The sequence below is a fragment of the Hylaeus volcanicus genome, chromosome 2 (genome assembly GCF_026283585.1).
Source record: "Hylaeus volcanicus isolate JK05 chromosome 2, UHH_iyHylVolc1.0_haploid, whole genome shotgun sequence".
Classification (NCBI taxonomy): Eukaryota; Metazoa; Arthropoda; class Insecta; order Hymenoptera; family Colletidae; genus Hylaeus; species Hylaeus volcanicus.
Window position 1 is genome coordinate 6,115,339 of NC_071977.1, and position 5,891 is coordinate 6,121,229.

Consider the following 5,891-nt stretch of genomic DNA (forward strand, 5'->3'; position numbering starts at 1 on the left):
AGCGCGAGCCTCTCGAGCCTACGTATAAATCTGTTCTAAAGAGCTCTCCCCCTCCCTCGGGAAGACTCTTCCCCCCTCTTCCTGTCCGGTGTCGCGTTCGATTTCACGATGTGAAAAGGTCGTTCGAAAAGAACTTTTTTCTTAACACGTGCTTACCTGGATGAAAACAATGCTTGGAAGTCGATTGCATATGAAGAACGTCGGATTGGGCATCACATTGGGTAAACAGCAAAGTATGCCGTTTTGTATCGAGATTGGGAAGTTTTCTTATTGTTATTTTTAACCATGTTGGTACCTTATTCCTCGATACTTTATGTACTAATGAAAAAAAAGGTAAAAAATTGGTTATTTTGAAAAGGAGTAAAAGTTACTCGATCATTCCACTAAAAGACTAAATAGTAACTTTTCCATTCTAAGCTTAAGAATATAAAAAAAGCAAAAGGTTACCATCGATTGTCATTTAGCGATATCCTATTTTTGTAGAAAACTTCTAAATTTTATTATGTTGCCGTCTGTTCAAGAGACGAAGAAACGCGTTTCGAACGCGGATGAATAACGTAGCCGCAGTGCAAAAAAATCGCAACGATTGCAATGATGAAAGGTTAATCGATTTTCCGATGGGTCGGAGTTGAACGATTTCAGCGGGAATGTAAAAAGGATTGAAATAGCACGCGATCAAACATTTGGTGGAAACAGATATTTATATTTAATGCCTTGTACGTTCCGCTTGGTCTCGTTCCTCGTAAAAAAAACTTTACGATTAATCTTTCATTTCGCGTTCAACGTTCCCTTCGAGAGATATATATTACGTATACATGTCTTCGAGAGACCACGAACTGATTCAAATTTGCTTTTAATTAACAAGAACGACACGTTGAAATTCCACCGTGTCGGAAGCGAATTAATTTCATATCTGTTTTTACGTAACAATAATGATGTGTTGACGTTGCCCAAGATTAATTGACGAGAATTTTATCGCGTTCGAAATCTTCGGAGTTGATCAAATATTTCAGAGCTGAATTATTCGACGTTTTTCGACACCGCGTGATGTATGAAGTATACGCATCGCGTATATTCGGTATTGTGACAAAAATTGATCGTCGAAATGCAATATTAACGCCGATGGATCGAACGACGTCATTAACATAGTTTGGTATATTAGTCTTATTAAATTGTATTAGATCGGTTTGCCAGGGGTTATTGATTTGTATCGGGTATCAAGCTATTTTATATATATATATATGTATATATATATGTATGTATATATACTATATATATATATATATATTGTATATAATATGCGGTTAGGTCAGCGAGTCAGGAGACCAATGGCTTCTAATTGACGGTAAATTACAATCGTGATATTTGGTGAAACAGTATCATCTAAACCGCCAATTATTGATTTGGCCACGAACGCTCGAAAAAGCTTATCACTCGTTTCGAAACTGAACTAGTATGTCGCGTTAATTCCATGGAATTTTCTCTGGCATTAATCGTTTCGATTTTCCATAACTCAAATAGTGGTTAAAATTTCACGATCGCCCCTCGTTTATATTCCTGGGTGTCGAGAATGATGGGATTTCGCGAGAATCAGATTTGACAGTGACGGACGGAATTTGGAGATTGGAAAAACAGGGAACAGTTGAAATTTTGATCGATTCGTCGAACTATTGTCTGCCTTTTTTCTTTCAGAATTGTTCGTTTCCTTTTCGGTGTGAATTCCCATTCTTAGCCAAAGTCATTCGTTCACTTTCGTACTATACGCTGAATCATTCTGTACATTGACACTCCACTGGATCAAACGGTTTTGATTGAATTTAATTGGACGGGTCGCACGTTCGTTGCGTCTGGACCAATAGAAAGTCTCCTCGAGGCTGGTTCCTACGAGTTCGTCGTTAAAATATAATGATCTCGACGCTATATTTGGTTGTCGAAAATTACGATTGTAATTGGACTCGCATGAAAATATCTAATTGCTTGACGAGTTACTTTCGATTACGATTGTCATCTCTAAACGAATGTAGAGCCATTCTGAGAAATACCTCGTAATAATCGATATCACTCCATTCTGTGGTGTATTATTTCAGATTTTGTTGAAGTACGTTTGGAGTATATACGTAATTAATATGTAGAGAAAGATTGATTCAAAGATAAACAACCATTACTCATCCAATACAAATTTCGAATGTGTTATCAATGAACGTATCGGAGAGTGAAAGAAACCACAAAAATATTCCGTTCTATCGATTCAGTTTCAAAATTTCCATAACGAGCAGATACTTATCGCTCAGTTTTTGTTTGTCCGTCCTTTTAACTTCAAATACAAATGTTTCTTCCCGAAAGGGACAGTAATCTCGCGCAATGGGCCCGCGGAGCGATAAGTAGAAGAATGACGTAGCAGATTAGTCTCGGTATTGCAGTTTGAAACGGTTCATTTTCCTGATGTCATCGAATGACTAAGCGAATCCGCGAGCGATACAACTTTACTGCACGATGCTTCTACAGTACAGATTGCAAGGTTTTGGCACGAATTCCGGTAACCGCGGCGGCTACCTCTGTAAATCTCTGGCTTGCCAGCGAAAAACATAAATTGTCGACCCGTAGGAAAAAAGAGGACGGGAGGAGAAAGGGGGAAGAAGGAAAACTCAGGGGAACTGCGTCCCGCAGACGTGATATGGAATTCGCGAAATTAAATTAAGTCGCACGTAAAGTTCCCGGTAACGAATCCTGCCCGCATTCCTGCTGATACTGGAACGAATAGAAAGTTTCCTGCTGAAACGCGTTGGGATCGTCATTTGCGTACTATTTTATTTCTATTAGTATTCTATTATGCAGTCTATTTGTTATGTATCTACCGATGCAGTGTTTATTAATTTTTCAAGTTTCAAATTTGTTTAAGCTGCCTGGAAAAGAATTCGATATCGTATGACGGGTTCGTTCCTATTTATATTGTCTGGGGATCCCAGTTTGAAAACCACTTTCCTGCATTTTATAGAAACCACCTACGTAACAGGAAAAAAATGAATGTCAGTGTTAACAGCGCATTGGAACTCGGTAGACAGGATGCATATGTCATTCAGGCGAAACGCAGGATATTATCAAAGTACACTCTTCTACCGTAACATGTGTAACTACTTATCGTTCTGCAAATAGTCAATGAGTAATGATCCAATAACGCGAACGATAACAGCGACCATATGTCTTGGTTTTGCAACAAAAAAATATCATAATTTCTATTCCGCGAAACGGAATGCGCGGCTGACATTCTAGATCGCGTAATCGGTTGAATACCCATTAGTACATTTTCGATTCTCGAGGTACAGATAGCAGATAATAATGAAACGAAACGATAACGAAACGATTGATCGGGAACAAGTTATTTTTAGACTGGACCCTACGGTCGCGTAACGTGCTGATAAATAAACGCATTAATAAATTGGCGTTCAAATAGGACGACGCCATTTTTCATGGATCCCTCGACGAGATCGGACAGTACTCGCACTCTTGGCACGGATTCCGAAACCGACGACGGTCCCCTAAATCTCCAAGCCGGTACGTCGAAATGTATAAAAATCCTCGAGAGGGGTAAACAAAAATTTAATGGAAACGTAACGCGTACATGCCCGACAGACCACGGACCCTGGCTCGATTCGACTTTAATTTCATCCGACGACGCAAGGGGAGCGTAATTAATAGAGACTGGATTGTGTATATATACATATATATATATTATCGTCCGCGTTTTACGAAACTAATTATCGTCAATATGCTTCAAGTACGTTGATAATTAGCGAATTTCTGTAATCGGTTAAATCGTTAATACTCTGTCTTGCGGATATAATTCTCTCGACGCGCTGTTAATATTCGCACGGATCTTTATTACCGATTCATCGGTTCGTTCTAATTAACGCGTTTATGGCGTTAATCGATATTTCGTTTTTACGATTCGTCGAACAATTCCGTCACCGTCTTCGTCTCAGATTTCTGCTAACGACACACAGCCATCATCGATAATCTTGGGTACCATTCAAGAAATATCTTCTCCTAGACAACGTACGCGTTCCGTTCTAGTAACCATTAGCCTCGCGGGCATAGAAAGTAAACAGGTGATCGACGAATCATGTGACGGAGACATAACGGCTTCACGTGATCCGTCATTGAATCTGTGACATTAGACGCCCGTATGCAACTGATATAATACTGCTATCTGACGAATTCTTGCATGTCACTGGACGTATCTTTATCGTATCAGTCAACAGCTTGGACTAGCTAACTCGATCGATCGATCAAATCGGAGAGGGATACGTGAAATGATTGTCGTATGATCGGTGGCTTCGTTTTACGACGAATGGCGAAGCTGAGGTGCTCGGTGGACAGTGGTGCGCAACTGTTGGGCCACGTGCGGCCTGTTATGCGGTCCACGCTCGGAATGTGGCTCGTTACAACGCGTCACGTGGTCTCGCGTGCCGCATGCGGTCCACCGCGTGCAATCGTGCGGCTTGCGGTCGCTTGTGCGAACCTCGGACATTTAAGCCTTCTCCGGAATTTTGCGTTTTCGCGAGGCGACGTCTCACGACGCAGCTGCCACCCACGAGACGCCTCGAGGAACTTGCTCCACCTTGAACTGGCTAGGTTGTTGACCACATGATAGACCACCTCTGATTTGGCGTTCCATCGACAGGAATAGTTGTACACGGAACTGTCGAAAATGAATCATATCCTAGATCCACTGGAGGATCCAGTGGGACTTCATTTTCTTATACAAAAATACCCTTGAGGTCTCCTCTTATAGGTTTCCTATAAGAAGGACCTTTCTGAGAGGTTCTAGCAGACCCAGGACCAACTGCTACCATAGAAAAGACAGGGATGACCTTAGAATCACTAGAAGGAATCAAAGTTCCTTCGATTTCCCTCTACACAGAGTATACATCTAAAGATACACGGATGTAAACCAATTCGGATTTTAATTCACGTACTGAAAAGTAACGTGTAAAGTATGAACATACAACAAATAACGTGTTCAGCTATGGATACGCTCTTTTTTTTTTCTAGTGCAACGAGTACACGGAATTGAATTTTTACGTTTTCCGAATTCGAGTACTCAAATTTCGTAATCGTCGCGGAGGGAGGGAGAATTTTATTGCGTGTAAAACGCACTTTACGAGCGTTGTGAAATTCGTATAAAATTTCAAAATAAAAATTTATGCCCTTTCCGCCTTATCGTTGAAGGTGTATCGCTTCGTAACTGGGCGCAATTGTTACAATACGGTAGCGTTCAAAAGTATCTAGGCAATCTTTGACCTAGGACAATCTTAGCCTACGTTGGTTTACGCCTTACCTTCGCCTGACCCCACCGTTCGTTGTTTACTTTCTAATTAGATTATCAGAAAGCTTAAGCGCGGAAAGTCTAACGACCCAATACAAATTTCGCACCGCTCAAGTTTTCGTTAAAAATAGAACCCGCGCATTCGCGTCCACGTTGTCGCAACTTTCCAAATAACAGGGGGGAAAAGTGCGAAAGCCTGGAACATTATCGATAACCCTCCTCCTGCTCCTCCCCTGTTAAATCTCGTGACGTATTAATCTCGAAGTTATTTATTTCTCGAACGTGTACCACGGGGTTAATTGCTGTCCCGCTGCGAACTAATCAACGTAATAGTTGGCTCGTTAAGGTGCGCGGTCGGGCCTCGAACGAATTTTCCTCTTTCTCCCTCGTTCAGGCCATTTACCGCTATTTTTATAATCGCCCCTCCGAATCGAGATCGTATCGAGGGATAGCCGAGTTTAAATTAGATTTCGACGAGAAAGTGTCTGGTCGGGGCGAGATCCGGACGTTCGTTCGAGGATCACCGCAACAATGTTCGCTCGCGGGCTCGTTAAGCTCCCAGGGG